This window comes from Hemicordylus capensis, chromosome 13, assembly GCF_027244095.1.
Source record: "Hemicordylus capensis ecotype Gifberg chromosome 13, rHemCap1.1.pri, whole genome shotgun sequence".
Taxonomy (NCBI): domain Eukaryota; kingdom Metazoa; phylum Chordata; class Lepidosauria; order Squamata; family Cordylidae; genus Hemicordylus; species Hemicordylus capensis.
The window spans coordinates 2173365-2194601 of NC_069669.1; the positions used below are offsets into that span (position 1 = coordinate 2173365).

General features: G+C 43.8%; 2 protein-coding genes across 6 annotated transcripts in view; one reads left to right on the forward strand and one right to left on the reverse strand.

Annotated features, from left to right (window-relative positions):
• The window catches only part of LOC128336452 (cytochrome P450 2W1-like), a 172438-nt gene that overhangs the window by 56090 nt on the left and 95111 nt on the right, over positions 1–21237 (forward strand). The gene's annotated exons all lie outside the window — the stretch shown is intronic.
• The window catches only part of GPR146 (G protein-coupled receptor 146), a 53600-nt gene that overhangs the window by 10259 nt on the left and 22104 nt on the right, over positions 1–21237 (reverse strand). The window contains exon 2 of one of the 3 annotated variants that reach the window (XM_053276144.1): positions 11671–11793. The gene's annotated coding sequence lies outside the window, so the exon portion shown is untranslated. Of the gene's footprint in view, positions 1–1699; positions 1966–11670; positions 11794–21237 lie in introns of those variants that run through there. The other 2 variants (XM_053276146.1, XM_053276145.1) reach the window with 2 other exon arrangements.

Below are 21237 nucleotides of genomic sequence, written 5' to 3' on the forward strand. Positions count from 1 at the left end.
CCTTCTGCGTCCCTAGATTGTAAGCTTCTTGGGGCAAGGACTTGCCTCTTTTGCTTATGTTAGTTCATAAAACACCATGAATATATTGGTGCAAGACTCAATCTGGGTGTGAAGCATTTAATGTACACACACAGAAAGGCAAAATTAGCTTGAACTTTGTCAGTGAGAGATGCCATTTTTGTTTATCAAATTTGTAGACCTCAAACTTCCATCTCTGGGCAGTTTACAACAACATAAAACAAATTAAGTCAAAAATGAAAACCTTAAAACAATTAAAAACCACAGTCCGGTTAAAAAGCTTGGGTGAACAAACAAGTCCTTAGAGATGTTTAAAAAGTCATCAGAGATGGGGAGGCTCTTATTTCAGCTGGGAGCGCATTCCAGAGTCTCGGGGCAGCAACAGAGAAGGCCCATCCCTGCATAGCCTCTGCAGACAAACCCCTCTGGATTATCTCAATGAGCAATGGGACTCATAGCAAAGAAGATGTTCTCTTAAATACGCAGGGGCTAAACTGTTTAGGGCTTTTTATTGCCCCCCCGCCATGTAACAAACTTCCTGCAATTAAAAAATAATAATCACAATACCCTATCCCACTCGCTGCTGTGTGGGTTTTCTGACTGCAAAGCAGATTTGCTTTTGTACACAGGAGATCCTTCAGACTTGTGATCCTCACCCTGAGATGTGCTACCTGCCAAGCATGTGCTTGGAGACCCCTCCCCAACCAAGGCCAACCAGAAATCCAGCCCATTTTAGCTTGAGTCTGTTTGGAGCCATTCACTAGACCTGCTGCTATGCAACATCCTCACATTTCAGTGGGTCATCCAGTTCCTATGGAAATGAAGAGGTCACGGTTATTCAGTTTGGGTCCCCAGATACTGTTGGAGTCCAGTGCAAAGACTACAAAGCCTTTGGCTGTTGTGGCTAGGGATGATGGAAGTTGTAATTTTCACCTACTGTTCAACAGCAAGCTGAGGGCAGGATGTCAGTTCATATCCTGAGATGTTGCCCCACGCACTTGTGGTTTAAAGTACGTAATGATTTCTCTTGTGGCGCTTCTAGTGAATGCCTTCTAAGTTTTATGAAATGCCAAACTAAATCCCCAAAGATTTATAGTTAAATCCCAAACACATGTCATTTATAGAACAGTGACGTTACTTCGATCCAGTAAATACTTTCTTGTGAAATTTACCATGCACATGTTCTATTTCACTATAGATTAATTCATATTATTATTATTATTATTATTATTATTATTATTATTATTTATTACTACTTCTACTACTACTACTATTATTATTATTTAGGAGGTAACCAAAGACTGTTTTTCCTTTTCCTTTCTGGAACCAGAGTTTAACCCTGTTAAATGGAATGGAATAATATTAGTTTGGTTAAGTAGCATGCCAGAGTATCTGTGTTCGTGCTGTTGATCCTTCAGATTAAAAAGTTAATAGTCCTTTGAGCTGTTCTTTCAATTATTACATCTTGTCTGGCTTAACATAGTACAACTATATTTTCGTCAGTCTCTGTGCCGCCGCCTTCTCCAAATATTTGTCTGGACTTTGAATGCAATTCTGATTTTTATTGTATTTCATTGATCAGGTTCTCTCTCTGTATAACATTAACTCCTTTGCTTAGACTGATTTCTCATAGCTGTCACTCCTGTCTCCCCCCCCCGCCCCCACCCACCGTTGGACTCACCATCACCGAACCTCTTCAACTCCTACCTTCAGTTCATGTAGCATGTTCCTTTGTACGATGGAGTCCAAATATGGCTGATAAATAACATTTCGGGAGCAGAAAGCATGCCAAAGAGGGCTGTACGCTCCTTCTTTGAAAGCATCGTGATCTTCTACAACCAACACAACCTAGTAGTTTTTCTGCCTGTGTATGCTGCACTTGTTTTTCCTCTAGTAAATTACTCACACAAAGTTTCTGCTTCTCTTGGCAAGCTTCAGCTGGCTCCTCCCTTTCTCTGTTTACAGCCAGTTTCAAGAAATGAGAGGCTGAGCTCAGAGGGGAGTGGTTCCTGACATTGTCCTCTCACTTGCTTCCGATTGATTGGTAGAGCTGGGATGTTCTTGGAATACTCCGCTGTGGTGTTGGGTTACTGTTTTGGTGTGTGTGTGTTTTATTCCATTGGGCTGGTTTCCTGCATTCTCGTTAAAAAGCAGGTTGGCCCTCTGATAGCAGATTCCTCTGAGTTGCGGGAAGCTATTGTTGGGAAATTCAGTCTTGATTTGATAAGGCAAGTCATTGTAGGCAATACAACTTATCAAAGAGACTGCCAAATGCCCAGGTACTAATAACTTTCACTTTCGAATGTAAAATATGAGCAGCACAGGTTTTTATAATGAAAGATCTGTGCTGAAAAATCATGTAATGAAAAATCTGTGCATGCTCATTTCCATTGCCTTGATGTGTTGGAAACTGGACAGTCTTTACACTTATTTTGGCCAGTTTTGCATAAATCATAACCAGGATCCAAAGAGCTACTTCGGCTCACACAAGAGTTTTGTTTTCACCTGCAGTACCTTTTGCTTTTGTTCTTTGAACTGCTGAAGACAACATTTGCAAACAATTTTTAGCCGTATAGCAAACAATTTTTGAAATTGACCTACATTTCAGAAGCGGATTTATTTTATTTAAAATATTTCTATACCACCCAAAACTTGCGTCTCTGGGTGGTTTACAATTAAAAAGCGGATATGGTATTTGTGGGGTTTGACAAAAATAAGCCTGGAGCCCTGTTGGGCTCACAGAACTAGTCTGACAGTTCAGGATCTTGACAAATGCCTTTAAACTTGAGTGTGGGTCACATGAAATGAGTCTTGTGCTCTCAGATCAATGGCGAATGAACTTATTTTAAGTGCTTAAGATGAGGTATGTCAACAGTTAGGACAGTTCAGTGAAACAAAAGTCAGGGTATCCTGATATTTCGGAAATTGCATGAAAAAATCCTCAGAGGGATGACCAGTGAAAAAGGTCAGCATTTGATAGCCAAATAGTATCCCTATCCCTATTGTTTATAATTGCTTAGGCTATTTAAATGGATTAGAGCTAAAAGGTTTGCTATCCAAATGAGGATAATACCCAGATAGGAGTCTCCTATCTCCCAGATTCTGTTCTCCCTGATAGGAGAAAAACCCACACTTTATTTTAAGCTTTGGTTATGCTGTGTTAACATGAGAATTTGCACGTTCACTTTTTAGTATTCTTTAGTATTCTTTGGAGCAAAGACATACTAATACAAATACAAATCATATTTATATACCGCTTTCCCCAAAGAACTTTCCAACAAAAGTTCCCAAAGATAGGCAGTGAATGTACAACACCTAATATATTTCAGATGCTCCATGGGAAGGGGAGGCATGTCTCAGTGGTAGAGCACCTCATTTGCCTGCAGAAGGTCCCAGTTTCAGTCTCTCACACTTCTGCTTAAAAGACTTCAGGTGGTACGATTGGGAAGGAGCTTGAAGAAATGCTGCCAGTTAAAGTGGACAGTACTCTGCTAGAATGCAGAGCTGCTCAACTTGGGCCTTCCAGCTGTTTTTGGACTACTACTCCCAGAATCCCTCGCCACAGTGGCCAATAGCCAGGGGTTATTTAAATTAGCGCGCTCTCTCTCTCTCTCTCTCTCTCTCTCTCTCTCTGTGTTTTATTTTTTTTCCTTAATAGCAGCAGTTCTGAAAGTACTTTCCACCTGCAATGATCACTGTCATTCTTTGGACTTTGCAGATAGTGAATCACTGAGAAGTGAGCTTTTAAGAATCTAACCTTGCAAGATACAGATCTCTTTTAGCTTCTGTTGAATACTCTGAAGTAGCTTGTACAATAGGCAATCAAAGGAAAGATTCTTAAAGTCAGGATTGAACAAACCGACAATGCAGTGCCAAATATTTCATCAATCTTGCTGATGAGCTGGAATAGGAGACCTGTCGCTCACGTACATATTTAGGAAAAGTACTTACTATCCACCCAAGAGAAGGTTCTGAACTGGTATGGCCAAAGAGAAATTGGACCCCAAAGGAAAAAGGTCTAAGTGCTTTGTATTATCTTCAAGGCCAAGAAGCAGAACTCATTTTAATGTTCTGTGCTTCTACCATGCTGAGCAACTGCATGCACATTCTTGAAGGACACGTGTAATAGGGAGGTAATCTTTCACTTGCAGCCGACTGAGTCACCATTATTCACATCACAGGTATTTGATCAAGCAGAGATAAAATGTTTCTTGAATTGCTGTAGAAGAAAATCCTGCTTGGTCGAGGGTGTCGGCATGAATAGCCTGCAAAACCTTCCCCCCACAAACCTTTCATTTATGATTGCATGGTGACACCAGTGACCAGTTTGACTGGTGAGAGGGTTGCAGCAGGAGTATGTTCTATTAGTGTCCTGTAATAGAGAGAGGGCAATGTGGAGTGATAACAGATGTTTTGAAATGCTTTGTCTGCTTTTGAAATACAGGGAGACCATGGTATTCATGGGGGTTCCATTCCCAACTAGTGCTGAAATGTCGGATACCGAAACTGCAAATAACAAGGCATTGGGGCAATGCACATCTGGGAGTTAGGTTTCTAAGGGGAGTGGGGAAGGCCAAAACACATGAAAGAAAGTGTGGTAAAGTGCCCTATTTTGCACCATGGGTCTCCAGCAGTCCTGCAGTGCCCCCCCCCCAGTAAAAACCCAACTGAAAATTGTGCCGGTTGTTTGGGAAATGAGCCATAAAATGGCTCCCAATTTCAACCCAATTTCAAAATAGTGGCCAGAAATTATCTCCGAGGTCATTTCCGGCCACCCCCAACCTGCAGATATGTGAGTTTAACTCATTCCCCCCCTGATTTTTGCTGCATATATTGAGGTCATGTTTCTATTACCTGACATCCGCGGATGCAGGATCCACAAATATCAAGGATCCCCTGTAGTGTTTCCCCATCTACTATGCCTCTGCTCTAAATGGCTCCTTTGGCCATTTTAACTTGCTCTATGAAATACAGATTTGGAAACTTGTGGGGTGAGTGGTAGCCATCTGAGGAAGGGAAGGGTTGGAGCAGGGAAGTGGCATTTTAGCTCAGCTACTAACACCTGTGTGTGTAACGTGTGGTTAGCAGAGCTTTTTAAAGGGAGGAGAGCTGGTCTTGTGGTAGCAGGCATGAATGGTACCCTTCGCTAATCAAGTTCTGCCCTGGTTTGTTTTTGAATGGGAGATGTGTGAGCACTGTGAGATATTAGTCACGTCGTGGCTGAATTACTGTAATGCAGTCTATGTGGGGCTGCCCTTGAAGAATATCTGGAAACTGCAGCTAGTGCAAAATGCAACAGCTAGGATTTTATCTGGAGCTGCTTGCTGGGATCATATTACACCCATATTGAAAGAGCTATACTGTCTGCCAATTTGTTTCCGGGTCCAGGGTGCTGGCTTTGGTCTTAATTGCGCATAATGGTTTGGGCCCTGGATATCTGAGGGACCATCTACTCCCAAGGGTTTCTGCCCCCTTGACGAGGTCATTGGAGGGGGCTCTGCTCCATGTGCCAACAGTGAGGGAGGCTCGGCTGTTGTGCATGTGGGACAGGGCCTTCTCAGTTATTGCCCCCAGGCTTTGAAATGCTCTCTCAGTGGGCATCTGCTCCTCAGTCTCCATCACAGTTTTTAAAAAGCAAGTGAAATCTTGGCTTTTGACCCAGGGTTTTAGATTAGTGTTGTTTTTTGTTGCTGCTGCTTTGTATTTTATGTTTATGTTTCTATATTTTGTACGTTTTTAAAACTTTTAATTAGAGTTGTATTTCTATATTTATTTTTATTGTGTCATTTTTATAGTCTTATATTGTTTTAAATGTTTCGAGATTGTTTTAATGAAAGGCAATATAAACATTTAACAGACAAATAAATATTTATCTTAGGGGATGCAGCCGCTTTGGGAAGAGCACCTGCATACTTCCCTCCCTGGCATCTCCAAGATACGGCTCAGAAAGATTTCTGCCTGCAGCCTTGGAGAAGCTGCTGCCAGTCTGTGTAGACAATACTGAGCTAGATGGACCAGTGGTCTGACTCGATTTGGCAGCTTCCTGTGAAAATTCAGAACTACACAATGGTGTGTAAGGGGTAATTCACGTGCACCGTGTGCGCTGCTGCAAGACACCAGAGCATTTTCCTAGTGTGTGCACAAACATACTTTGTTGCCTAGAGTCGTATTCCATGACATTTAGAAACCTACTGGGAGAAAATCCTCAGAACTGGGAATTTGTCAGCACTGTTGGAGAATAATGTTATGTTCACTGATGAAAACTCTGTGAGGAGCAGCAGTAGTCTGTGGTATACATCTTTGGCAGGAGGAGGAGAAACGGGTTTGCTTGATCAGTGCCTGAATTTTAGAGAAGCTGGCACGACTCCCTTGACTTTTCTCATTGTTATCAGCCCCTCCTTACGTCATCTAATGTAATAGAACTGAGCATTTGTTCTTTTAGAACAGCACTTAGGGCATTTTTGGGGGAGCTGCATGTTTTGGGTCTGGTTGCACATTTAAAAAACGCCTGCTTGCCCAAGTGGCCTTTGAACTGACCCTGTTTCCACAGTAGCCTCTCTGTGCTAAGTCACATTTGAGACTGAGAGGAGTTTCGAAGACGGTTTGACATAGCATGGAGGCTGCTCTTCAGAGGGCACATTAAAAATCCCGTTGGGCACTTACAAGCCTTTGGATCCTGGCCAATCTGTGCCACTGGATATACTGGTTCTGTTTCATCCATCCTTCATAATTAATGACACAGAGGTTTTATGTAAAAAATGTTATGCTGGTGTGCAATTATGTACAGGCAAGTATAAGGATGTTATGTCTGTATGCATATGCTCTGTAACACATGCATTTATGAACTCTTCAGTTGAAACTGCTTTGTGCATCTTAAAGATGGTGGGAACTAAGTAAAGGGAACTTTCTGCATGCAGAAGGCTCCAAGTTCCTTCCCTGGCATTTCTAGGTAGGGCTGAGAGAGACTCCTGCCTGCAACCTTGGAGAAGCCACTGCCTGTCTGTGTAGACAATACTGAGCTAGATGGGCCAAGGATCTGACTCAGTATATGGCAGCTTCCTAAGAAATGCTTTTGATCTTTCCAAGAACTGGGAAATCCTTTAGAGGGTGTATTTGCCTCTCGTAATTTGTCTCTTTAATGAGGATTCTTTAATGCGGATATTTGGGAAAAGGTCACAGCTTAGTGCTGGAGGACATGCTTGTCTGCAAAAAGCCTCAGGTTCAGTTCCAGGCATCTGATAAAGTATCAGGTAATAGATCATGGGAAATGCCTCAGACTCTGGAGAGCCACTGCCAGGTGGAATAGATAATCCTGGACTGGATGGACTCTCTATAAAGCAGGTTCATAGCCTATATTTCACAGGAATGTAACAAAATGGACAATTGCTTTAGGGAAAGAGCAACTGAATGGGTTGATTTGAAAACCCAAAGAATAAACAGGCAGAAAATATATTGTGGAGGAAGGCATATTTATCCGAAGTATAAAAAAGAAATACGAGCCAGCATGGTGTAATGGTTAGAGTGCTAGACTAGGACCGGGGAGACCCGAGTTCAACTCCCCATTCAGCCATGATACTTGATGGGTGAGACTGGGCCAGTCACTTCTCTCTCAGCCTAACCTACCTCACAGGGTTGTTATGAGGAGAAGCCTAAGTATGTAGTACACCGCTCTGGGCTCCTTGGAGGAAGAGCGGGATATGAAATGCAAATAAATAAATAAATAAAATATGGTAACAAAGTTATCTCAGATAATTTGATGAACACGCCTGGCACCATTTTCCACCTTACAGTTTCATTTGCATTAAAAGTATATGTATACCTTGCATCGGATGAGAGTAACTACAGTCATTGAGAGGAGTTGGTTCAGTAGCAGAGCACGTGCTTTTCAAACAGAAGGTACCAGATTAAATCCTCATTTTAAAGGGTCTCTAGTAGCAGATGCTGAAAAAAATACCCTTCTTTGCTTGAGACCCTGAAGGAGCTGCTTCCTGTCACAGTACAGACAATACTAAGCAAGATGGACCAGTGATCTAATCCAGTATAAGGCACATTGGTATACCCATGGTCCAATGGACAGATGTACACTGTCCTATGACTATGGGGGCAACTGGCTTGCATTAACCATGGTTTGGATTGGTGCACATGTGACACAATACCATGGTTAATGTCAGGAAGGGAGGACATAATTAATGCTCTGGAGTGGGGAAGGACAGAGTGGGTGGAAGCAAGCTGTCATGAGGGAAGCTCCCCGTTTGCAAATTATGGTATGCAGGGAGGCAGTGGTACATCAGCTCTGAATGTCTGACTTTCAAGGTGGGTCTCTATATAAAAGGGGTTTCCCAGATGTTGTTGGGCTACAGGATGATGGGAGTTGTAGTCCAACCACATCTGGGGGTGCCCAAGGATACCCCTGCTCTGGAGTATCTTTCTACACAGTTCAAAGCAGCTTTACTAATTAAAGCAATTCACATAATCTGTGATGGGATTTCCCTCCCCCAATCCAGCCAGATAAGGCTTGGGATGCTCTAGGCTAGATTTAGCTGTCATGTGAGGAAACTGCAGTGCTGTTGATTTTCATTGTAGCCAGAGCGTTCAGGATTGAATCTGGCTCAGTGAATTTGGCACTGCAGAAACGATGGTCCATTGTCTAACCCAAGCTCGCATTTTTTGAAGCTACTGGAGCTTAGGCTTTGTGGGTGGGGAAGAGTGAAGCTTGGCATCAACAAGAACATTCTCCGTAGATATATGCCTGCCAGTTGGAGAAGACTGACAGGAGGCACAGATGGTGGTTCTCCTAGAAACCATTATGTAGTGTTGCTTCCTGTCAATGAAACAAGTGAAAGCCGACCTAGTGACTTATCAGCAGAGCACTATGCTGGCTGCCCAGGAGGTTCCTGTTGAGAAACAGACTCAGATTCTCTGGCCCCAGAATGCCAGGACTGGTAATGCATAAATACTTCCAGGAAATGCGTTGAGACAGAATGTTTTCTCCTCGTGATGTTTGGAATAAAGATGAGTAGTTCGGTTTGTATTTACAGTCTTAGATGTCACATCCAGCAATGCCTTGGTTATTCTGTGGCTGAAGTTACTAGGAAGCATGTGAATTCCTAGCAAACCATACTCTCTTTCCATAATTCCAGAGGAATTCATAGCCTGGATTTTGATGCAAAATATCTTACACATGTTTACTTGGAAGTAAGCTCCATGGATTTCACTGGACCCTACTTCCTAGCATATGTACTGGGTTTCAGCTTTAATGGCTTTTGACAGTTTAATTAAAGTGTAATTGTTCCTTTCAACTGCATTGAGTTTGGTTGTTCATCAAATAATATTTCTTAGTAAGTAAAATTAGTAACGTTTTGGGAAGTTGATTGCTATTTTTCTGCCTCTCTTTAAGTGGCATATCCTTGAGGCTCAGAACAATTACTGTTCAGTCATAACCATTTTTGTTTTTAACAACTGTGTTTTTAAAACACAATGGCTGCCATCCTATACATGCTTACCTGGGAATAACCTGCTAGAGAAAAACCAAAGACTAACTTAGAATGGGGCTTAATATAAAAAGGATCTGTCTCTGATGAGCGTGTGCTTTGCATGTCTGGTGCACACGAACATAATGTCTGAATAGGGCTTTAGTGTTCAACAGTTGTACTCTTGAGTGTCCAATGTACGCAGGTATGCAGCTGTGCACAGAGTCAGCTATTCACATGTTATGTTGAATGCAGGTACAGCAGTCCTTCTTGTCCTGTGCATTTGAGGGCCCTGTACCCAGGTTCACTTTTTAAATGAACACAGGTTCAGTCATTCACACAAAAACATGTGCAAGTATACAGATATCTGTACACTCGTACAATATAATGTCTGAATAGAGCTTTTGGTATTATTTATTGCTTGTTTGTTTTGGAAGATTTATATCCCACTTTTCAATCAAATGAGTCTCAATATCATCAGTCCCCCTCTGCAGGTCTTTATACTGCACTAGTGTCACTCTCCCCCACCTGACCCTATCAAAAGTCCAGAGGAAGAGAATGCCCTAAACTGAGTGTTGACAAACTGAAGTGGAGCAGAAGATAGCAAGGCTTCTGTATTACTCGAATATTTCTGTAGAGGAGGGGGTGATGGCAGGAGGTGCGGTTTATCACCACTGAGAGAAGCTACGGCTGCTGAAATCCTTGTGCACAGACAAACGTGAGCTGCCCTCCTTTGCTTCCAGTTCTGACCCCAGCGCTATCCTCCTCCCCCCACCCCCATGCAGATTTTTGGGACTGAACTTTCAGACCACACAGGAGCCAAATGTGTTGTGGCTTGATAAGTGCCTTCATGTGTTGGTGTTGAAGGGTGGGCGGTGGCATGAACTGGGATTAGATATTGATGCTTAAGCTGTCAGGCTCCTATATATCTAAACTTGTCCAGTGAGAGAGAGGCGTGCAGCACTTTACCTGCCAAGGAGATGGTTTGTTGCTAGTTTTCCAAGGTTGATGAAGGATTTGTTCCATATTTTCTTTTGCTAAAAGATTTATTTCTTGGGCAAGTACTGTGGATGGACGTGGCTTTTATAAGCCAAGGCAGATTTTCTGTTACAATATATACAAGATCTATTTGTTTGCCTTTTTTATTTGTTAAAGGACAAGCAGTATTTTTTTCTGCTAAAGACTGTTCTTTGAACCAACAACTGTTGAATGTTTATCAGCCAGATACTTCCAAATGCCCCTTTAAGCATACATAATAAATGCTTCCATTCAAAACATCCAAAATATATGTTGGCCGTGGTGGGTGGGTGGGTTTGACTGCATCCAGCTCTCTGAAGACAGTATAACATTTCCATATAGTTTAATTAGAAATTAATCAGCTGCCATGCAGGCATTTTAGTCATCTTGTCTGACTCTCTCTTTTCTGCTTCAGAATGTATACAGAGGCTTAAAAGTTCTGCTCTAATTACTTAGGGCAGACAAGGTTTCATTTCTGTCTTGCTTAATACTGAAGTAGACACCTAGAGATGCCAGAAATGAGAATAGAGAATATAGTGTCTCTGTATGTAATGTGTATATCTATCTATCTATCTTGCAAAACCAGATGAATAGTTGTTTTGGCAGCAAAACCAAGTCTGTTACAATCTGGTAGTTTCAGCCTTTTGCTGACGTCTGTTCTAATGGCTTAATAAAAATGCAGCTGGATTGATGGTTTAACTGGTTTTGTTGCTGACCCTGATGTATTGCAATAGAAAATAGAAAATATCTCATTTATCTTTTGCTGTATATTGTACCCTCCTCTTAGTATAACTTTGTATCTTCTGATTGACAGAGGATAAATTATCAAATTAACGGGACTGATAAACTTTGCATACAGTAGATATTTCCCTTTTTAAAAAACCCTTGAAGTAAGGTTATTTGAAGTCTAATTACACATAAGAGCCATGCTATGGAATCTCACCACCACCAGCAGCAGCTCATATTGGGAAGCAATAACAAAGATAGCAACTTGTAAAAAAATTGATTTTTCCTTTTGAATGATGAATTGTATAACTGCTGCATCCTGACTTCTGATGAACGGGTTCTATTAGCTGCTTGCATGCATTCTAGTCAAAACCATCACATAGCTTTAACATTTTTTTAAAAAACAGCAGGCTACACAGTGAGCTTGCTGAGCACTCACCTGGTAAGCACTACCTTGCCTCAGAGCGAAGAACAGAGGTTTCCTGATAGCGGGCAGAAACATTTTGCTCCTCAGCTCAGAACTTTCTCCGGGTAAGTTCAGCAGGGCTCCAGTGTCTCATTTCTGCGAAGGGTAAACAATAGCAGGGCTTAAGGGAAGAACGCTGACTCCACTGCATCTCTGTTGTTAGTGGCATCGAACTCCATATATTCACGTGACCTCTCCCAACACATAGATACGCAACATAATCCTTTAAGCTGCAGCCGTCCTCTCCGATTGGTGGAGAGCTCTGTTACAAAACCAAGCCCGCCACCGTGATATCTCTAAGTGATTAAGTCAGGAGGGTGAAGGGGCATTAATCATGAGCTCTGATTACTGCCCGAGGCCAGGTTGCCTTTTGCAGCAGCATAGAGAACTCTGGTTTGGGGTCTGTGTGTGTGTGTGTGTTTTAAAAGGCACCACATTAAAACGGCATTTTGCTAGATGGAGACCTATTCAACCTTTAATACAGTTGCATAATGAAACTCTTATCATGTGCATGCAGCCCATGGAGCCGTGGTAAGCATTGGAACGTCCTAATTGAGCAGTCTCCTTAACAGATAGGAACTGTTGAGGCATGTGAAGTTCCTCCGTGGAATGTACCGGGAAGGTTTGCAAAATTTGTCAAACGCAGCAGCCTTATTTTAATAACAAGGTAGCCTTACGAAGGTCAGTATTCTGGAATGGTGTCTGGAATGTTGCTGTACAGTAATGGGATTTTAAGCAGCAGGCTCATGGAACAGAGTATATACTCTCAGATATTATTTCCACTTATTTAAGCTTTTTGTGGGCATTAATTTTGTTGCTTAGTTTAGGCTAGGGAGAGACCATTGGCAGCCCATACGCTCTGTGAAGTCGACTAGACTGGCTCAGTCGGAGGGGGAAGGCTTGTCCCCTTGAATACCCATGTTCCAGTGCCGCCACCAGGATGTGGGGAGGCCCTTGACAAGGCTTCTTAATGGGTTCCCTTAATTTGGAAGAGAGGCAGGCCCATCACTTGGTGACATGAGCCATGCTTGGCATGCAGAAGGTCCACAGGTTCATTCCTCCGCATTTCCCAGTTAAGCATTTCCCAGAGAGACCTTGGCCCAAATCCCTGGAGAGCTGCAATTGGGAATGCCAAGGCTGAGACCGAGTGACTTTGCCAAGGCTACGTACTAAATGTTTGGCGGAGGTGGTGGCTTGTATCCAGATCTCCAGTTCAAAACTCCAGTGCTGGTTCCAGGATTCGTGGGGGGCAGTCTAAGTGGGACTTCTTAACTAAGAAGAGGTGGGGTATGCAGCCTGACATTCAATGCTACCTTTTACTTTCTTGGGTGCTCTGTATAAGATGGGAAGGGCAGTGAGGGGTCCTTGGTTGGCTGGCTTTGGGCCCCAGCAAATGCTTGACCTCACCATCTTCGTTCTGAAGTCCAGCTGCCACATATAGTGTGATACCCACTAAACCACCCAGGCCAGGCTCATCTTAAATATTGTTTCAAGGCCATACTGTGCACTTAACCACAATTGTACAAGATGCTGCCGGCTGAGTGTGTCAATGCTGCCAGTTGCGTGCAGGGATAGGCAATGGGGCCTGCTTCTCTTGACCCTGCCGCAACAAGAATGCACCCATTTTTAAAGCCATTGACCCAATAGATGTGTTTTGGAGCTGAAAGCAAACAAACCTCACTGGAAGGAAAGTCATTCTTCATTTCTAAGAATAATACACATAGCAGTTCTCTTCATTCATGAACATCTCCCTGATCAATCACTGTACTAAATAAATGGTCAGCTTTTGGGTGCTGGCTGGGATGGTAGGGCAGTGGCAGGGGGTTTGGAATCGAGAGTGCAGTAGTTTTCACTAGTTAGTTTTCACTTGTTTTCAGCTCTATTGGATTTGCATTGAGAAAGTTTAGACGATGCTGTCAGTTTTGTATTACCAGCGAAGTTTATTGTGCAATATAATAATATCCTCTGCAATTTATTCATGCAGACATTAATTAGAGCAGGCAGACTTTTGAAGATGTCAATAATAAATGTGTTGCTACTTCAGAATTACAGGTGGTGTTGTAAATATTGCCCAACTGTGTGCCCAAAGTTTATGTTCTGAAGGAAATGGATGACATTACAGGAGTGTGTGTTGTGTGGCGAATGTGATTTTTGCCAGGGCAAGGAAGGGAATTTCACTCTACTGGCAACTAACAATTGCATTTAGAACTGTTTCTTTCTCCCCCTACAAAAGTTTTTGTTGACTTTTTTAGGATGGTTCTAAGTAGCCTCATCTATATGGGGTGTACAATGGGCTAAAACCTCTCCAACCTCTACAGATTTCTGGATTTGTCCTGGGCAAATCTGCTTCTCTTTTGCAGGTCTTGTCGCCCCCCCCAGTGTAAAATGGCTGTTCATAAGCAACATCAAACAATCTAAGAGAGAGGAATTAGGCCCTGCAACAAACCCAGGTGTTAATTCAATTCCCAGTATCTTGTCAGGCAACATGTTGCTGTGGAATAGCAATGTTTGTTACAATAGAACTGTCACAGCCCAGTGTAAAACAGTAGATCTTTGGGAAATTTTAGTACAATACAGCAACCATATGAGCACAAGGGACAAATAAAATAAGAGAAAAACACATCCAGTCTAGCCTGCACCTAATACTGTGCCTTAAACTAGAGTCCTTACCAGGAGTTTTCCTATAAGCACCTTCAATCAGCTTCTACAGTGAGCCTGGCTTTCCCCCTTTCTCAGCTTCAGGTCTCAATCTTCCTTTCCAGTATTGGAAGTTCAATTCCAGACTGGTCCTTCAGCTGCTTTGAGGGTGATTTAGTTCTCAAGAGAGTTATCAACTTGACTTTCCCAGTGATTTTTCCAGCTCTAATTTCAGGAGCTCTTCTCTCCTGGCTCTCCCAGACTCCAACTCGAACTGACTTCAACTCTTCAGCTCTCCCACTTTACAGCTAACTTTCTGCTGCAGGCAAGCCTCCTTTTCCTCTCCCTCACCCCCTCCAAATTTCTCTAAACCAGCCAATCAGGACAACTCATGTTCCTTCCATTATTCTAAAACATATCAAATCCTCTCTTCCCGCCAAAGTTTAACCAGTAAAACTCTTTCCCTTCCTAAACCAAACTGTAGAACAGGAGCTGTGAACCTTTGGCCCCCTGTCAGTTTTTTAACACAACATAGGGAGTAAGCAAATACATATGCAGTACAGAAATCTGTAACACAAAAAGAGAAGGTTCAGGCCTCATTCCTTCACAAGAACTTAACATCAGCCATAGCATTCACCTCCTCCTCCAAAGTGAACGTGTCCTCTTCCTGCCAGCAATGCCCTTATGCTATCTATAGAGGACAAATCAATCAATCTCTCCACAAGAGAATAAATGGACACAACCCTGACATCCTAAACCAGGGTTTCTTAACCTTGGGCCCCCAGATGTTGTTGGACTACAACTCCCATCATCCTCAGCTACAAAAGCCATGTCTGGGGATGATGGGAGTTGCAGTCCAACAACATCTGGGGGCCCACGGTTAAGAAATCCTGTCCTAAGCAACAGCTTTCAAGTGCTAGTGAGAGAGCATTTCAGCTGCAGACTTCATCATCCTGATATTGGATGCTCTGTGCGGGGTCGGCTAGTTGAAAATAAAGCTACTAATATTATAATGCCCTTATACAGAACCATGGTGTGGCCACATTTGGAGTACTGCTTACAATTCTGGTCACCACATCTAAAAAAGGACATTGTAGAACTGGAAAAGGTGCAGAAGAAGGCAACCAAGATGATCAGGGGCCTAGAGCACCTTGCTTATGAGGCAAGGCTACAACACCTGGGGCTTTTTAGTTGAGAAAAAAATACGACTGCGGGGAGATATGATAGAAGTCTATAAAATCATGCATGGTGTGGAGAAAGTGGATAGAGAGAAATTCTTCTCCCTCTTACAAAACAATAGAACCAGGGGTCATCCCATGAAATTGATGGCCAGGAAACGGATGTACTTTTCCACACAGTGTATAATCAACTTGTGGAATTCTCTGCCACAAGATGTGGTGACAGCCAACAACCTGGATGGCTTTAAGAGGGGTTTGGATAACTTCATGGAGGAGAGGTCTATCAATGGCTACTAATCGGAGGGCTACAGGCCACCTCCAGCCTCAAAGGCAGGATGCCTCTGAGTACCAGTTGCAGGGGAGTCACAGCAGGAGAGAGGGCCTGCCCTCAACTCCTGCCTGTGGCTTCCAGTGGCACCTGATGGGCCACTGTGTGAAACACGATGTTGGACTAGATGAGCCTTGGTCTTGATCCAGCAGGGCTGTTCTTATGTTCTTATATTCTTACATGTGTTTGGCAACAAAAGCTTGTCTTTCTTCCCCTTTTCGTTTGAAGAGCACACAAATGACTGTGTTTTCTTCCAGAACTTTTTATAGCAGAGCATTTGCTTTTTCGTGAGTCTTTATAGCATGAATTATGCTCCCAGATGTGTAAGACTTTGCCTTGATGTAGTTCTGCATTACATGCGCTGTTCCGCAACGCAATTGCGACGTAGATTCTGTTACATCTACGCAAATGGCTGCAGCAATAAGCTCCATGTTGCAATTTGACAGACCCACCTAGGCATGAATCGGCCTGCTGGAGATAAAAGCCACCCTTGAGCGGCTTATATGATTTTATAAAAGGTTCCTGCGTTAGTTTAAAATTCATTAGTGGCCTGTATTCCCATGTAGAGCATGTGCACGATTTGAGTTCATTTCAATAGCAATTGCAGGTGCGTATCAGGAGGAAAACATCCCTCTGCAGGGGATTTTTATTGAGTGTTACTTAGCAGATTAAGCAACAGCATGGTCCCCCCCCCCCGCCCGCCCGGCACCGTAGCTCTTAAAAGTACAGGACTTTCTTTTTCTTACTTTTAGCCTGATAATTTAAAACAGTCTCTGGTTTTGTTAGAGTGACTGTTGATAAGATCTTTTTCTTCTTCTTTGCATTCTCTTGAAGCAAGTAAGTGCAAAATAGCTGGAGATCTGAGCGTCTCTATCTCTTGTGCTGAGGAAATCTATACAGGGGCTTATTTGCATTTTCATCTGAGTAGCGAGCCCAGGGAAGTTCACTGTTAGGTCAGTGGTAGTGTGGCAGATGTGTTCAGATCAGAGGCTGTGCCACATGCTCAATAGGCGGTTGTGCTTCTGTATTCTCTGGTGGTCTTGTGCTGCTTTGTCGAAGTGCTCATCCACCTCACCTCACCTTACCTTAGCCCGCTTCCGGTGGTTTGTGGCTTGGCTGCCGCCATACACTTTGACTGAGAGCAGTTAGAGGCGTGCAGCTGCAGCAGCATGCCTCTTCTGAAAGTGTGGAGAGCCAACAATCATAGGGTGCCAGAGCTGTGACAATTGTACTGGCTGCCACTGAATTTTGGGGCTCAGTTCAATTACAGGTGCTGATCTTGACATGTAATATCCTGGGACCAGTGTTCCTTGCAGCCAGGGTTTCTGGATGTCATTGACTACAACTCCCATCATCCCCAGCTGCAATGGCCTTTGGCTGGAGATTATAGGAGTTGTGGTCAACATCATCTGGGAATCCTGTTAACAGGGATTAACCTGGGACCTGCACATCTCATACATTGAATTGCATCCTGCCTGTTTGTTTATTTTATTAATTTGTTTTTTACATTTATATCCTGCTGTTCCTCCAAGGAGCCTACTACTATGTATATTTATATATACCACTCTTCAACCAAAGTTCTCAAAGCAGTTTACATAGAGAAATAAATAATGCATCAATAAGATGGTCCCCTGACCCCTGTCCCCAAAGGGCTCACAATCTAAAAACAAACACAAGGCAGAGAAGTCCAAATACAAATTTCCAGAGAGAGCAACACCTCCTGCTAGAAGGTACAGGACCTTCTTGGTAGGGTGCTGGATTGGCCTTTTTGGGAAGATGTCTGATCAGAACTAGCAGTCTCTAGGTGGCAGCAGAATAGAGGAAGGAGTTGTGCTCTCAGAAAAATTGGTTTTGGAGCCTCAAAAAACCAGCTTCAGCAAATGGAGCAACATTTGAATGCCGCCCCCTCTGCAAGTAGTTTTCATGGCTTTTCGCGAGATACTTCTAGACAACAGAAAATCATTGACAAGTATGTGGAAATTTGGACTAAAGGACAGTGGAAAATTTTGATCAAACACACTGGGTCTCTAGCATTCACTCCAAAGAGTTCACTGTTTGTGAGTCTCAGGATTGAATTTGGGGTTATCTCTATGTATATGAAAGCAAGCTGGTCCTTATGCCTACCTGCAACATCAAGTCAGGCCAGGTGGCTCACTGTGATTCTTCACAGAAATGAAAGATCTGGGAGGAGAGCTGGTCTTGTGGTAGCAAGCATGGATTGTCCCCTTTGCTAAGCAGGGTCCACCCTGGTTTGCATTTGAATGGGAGACTACATGTGAGCACCAAAAGATCTCTCCCTGGCAGCATCTCTAGATAGGGCTGGGAGAGACCCCTGCCTGTAACCTTGGAGAAGCCGCTGCCAGTCTGTGTCAACAGTTTTGAGCTAGATGGACCAGGGTCTGACTCAGGATATGGCAGCTTCCTATGTTCCTATCTGGAGCTGAGAGAATTGGAAGTCTCCAGAGAACTGAAAGATTAGTTCTTCTTAGAACTAATCCACTTTAGCAGCAGCACCACTGCCTTGTTTCTCTAGATAGCTTTGTCTGCAGCTGGTACAAATCTAATGGTTTTCTGGGCTGCACTGCAGACGTGTAAAAAAGCAGCTATCTAGTGATCCACCCAGTGCAATAAGAGGCAGGAACCTTTTTAGCATTCTAGTCAGTTTTATTTTTGCAATCCCTGGTAGCAGACGAGCAGAGAACCTGATTCAGCTTAGAGAAACTGCAAGTTAAGTTCATTATGATGAAGTGAAACTGCAGATGGTGCAGTCTCAGTGTGCCCCCCCCTTGCAATCATCTTCTTAGAAATTGCTGCCATAGGAGAATAAATTATTTTATTCAGTTCTACTTGGCAGCCAGAGGTAAAATGTTTAATACTCGGTAAAGTCTGTAAAGAGAGAAGGATTAAAGAAATGCAGGCATCATTTACCCTTGTGTGAGTCTAAAAAGTCTGTACTCGTCACCTCAGCAGCTTTATTTCAAGAGATCAGTAGGATATGGAACATCCTAATGTGGCTGTATTTTGTGTCTTTGACAGCTTGTGCTACATAGTGACTAAAAGGTTGGGCTCTGAATCCAGAAACCTGAGCTCTGAATCCAGAAATCTAGTTCAAAGCCCCAGATCAGGGCTTTGAACTAGAGCTGCTACTTGACTGGAGGAATCTTCATTGATCAGTCTAAAGATAGTATGTTCATATCTTTGCATATAGAAGTGTCTTTCCTTCTGAAGCCCGGTGAGGTTTGGCAGTGGCAACCTTAAATGTGTCACCCCAACTAATTCTTTGCTGGACCTCTGTGAAGCTTCAGCTGAATTCTCTGCACCGCTCCTCTCACCGTGTAGTGCTGCGCTTTACCCAGCACTAGTGAGGATCCTTTCAGGGAAATTGATCCCTCCTGAGCCCCTGCGCCATTTTGAAAGGCAGGCTCGGAGTTCTGGGAAGTGTCGGCCTCCCAGCGCTTTCCCCAAAGAGCTCTTAAGTAAGGGCGCCATCTGCCTTAAAGGACTCCCAGCACGGAGGAAAGTGCAGTACTTTGTGAAGTCAGCATAGTGGGGGAATGGCTCTCACATGGAAGATTTGTTGCCAGAGTAGACCCTGCTTGACATGTAGTGAAGAGCACTGGCATATGGGGAAAACACTGGCCGACATCCAGTGGCGCACCTTGGTCATTTGGGCACCTGGACTGCTCTTGCTACAAGCCCCCCCCCCAACCTGCATGGGCCTCCTGCTGCCACCCCGTGCCCGCCACAGCCACGCCGCCAATTTCTTTCCGCATAATTTCAGCCGCCATGTGCGCGGCTGAGGGGTGGCAGCTGGGGGGGGGGTGAGCCAAGCAGGTCTCCCCCCACCCTGGCAGTGGACCGACCGAGCAACGCTCTATTTCAGTTGTGCAGGTGCGCTGGAGCACCTCGCAGTTCTCAAGAGCTGCTGGGCTGGATGGACAGGCCCAGCAGTCGCTCGGTCCATCGCCGCTGTTGAGGGGAGGCCTGCTCGGCTCAGCCCCACAGCCGCCATTATTATTATTATTATTATTATTATTATTATTATTATTACATATATATCCTGCTCTTTCTCCAAGGAGCCCCCAGAGCGGTGTACTACATACTTCGGTTTCTCCTCACAACAACCCTGTGAAGTAGGTTAGGCTGAGAGAGAAGTGACTGGCCCAGAGTCACCCAGCAAGTCTCATGGCTGAATGGGGATTTGAACTCAGGTCTCCCCGGTCCTAGTCCAGCACTCAAACCACTACACCACACTGGCTCGTAAGTGGCGGCTGAAATTTTGAGGAACAAAAATCAGAGGTGCAGTGGGGTGGGCACGTTGTGGCAGCAGGAGGCTCCCCTGGACATTTTGGAGCCCCTCCCCCGGACCTTGGAGGCCATGGACCGGGGCCCCAAGGTCCAGGGGTAAGAACACCTCTGCTGATATCCAGAGCAAGGAACTGCATGTCAGTAGCACTGTTGTGCTAGTGCGAGAAGTTGACTTAGTTGTGCTACAAATGGGGATTGCGCAAGAGCAAATAGCGCTCTGGTACAGAACTTCCCAATGAATTAAATGAGGTGCACCTTCTTTAATTCGTTTCACTGCAAGCCTACTTGCTCTAGCGCAATACTAGTTTGGATCACAAGCTCTAGACCTTGTGCTACCCTCTCGATGGGGGCATGCTCTGATTTAGGGAGTTGATGCCTAAAAAGTATGCTCAGGAATGGAGTGGGAAAACTGGGTGGGGGGGATTACGTAGAATAAGAATCGTTATGTCCACTTCTCTGCCTATTAACCAGTCGTCTTTTGGAGGATTCACAGTTGGAAAGCATGCGGTTCAGTGACATTTTCAACCCTGGTCTGGCAAGGAACTCCTCTGGAGCCCATGTGTGTATGTGCTGTAGGAAGCACCAGCACTGTGTGTGGTTTGGTTCCTGAAAAGCCTCCAATGGTTGATAAGCTCCTAATGTTTCAAGACACGGAAGTCCTTGTCCAATAAGGTTGTTCACAGTATCCTGTTTACAAAAGGAGCTGCTATAACTGGTTGCTATAACTGGCTGGAGATTATGGGAGTTGTAGTCCAAAAACAGCTGGTGGGCCAAAGTTGAGCAGCAATGCTCTGGAATAACTGTGGAAATGGCTGGTTCTTAAGAGTGTTCTTAATTAACACTTTGTCCTCATATTTTGGAATGTAATGTTGCACATTCCAAAAATATGGGGACAACGAGTGTTAATTAAACCAGCTACTTGCTGAAATACTATTCTTAGCAGAAAGAGAAGTTTAGTCCTAGGTTGTTATTAACATGAAACTAGATGCATCATCAGTGTATCTTCTCCAGGAGAAGTTGGCTGTCACCTTCTGCTAAATAAGGAATAATTCAGACAGGAGTCCCAGGAGGTACTTAATGTAGAGCAGT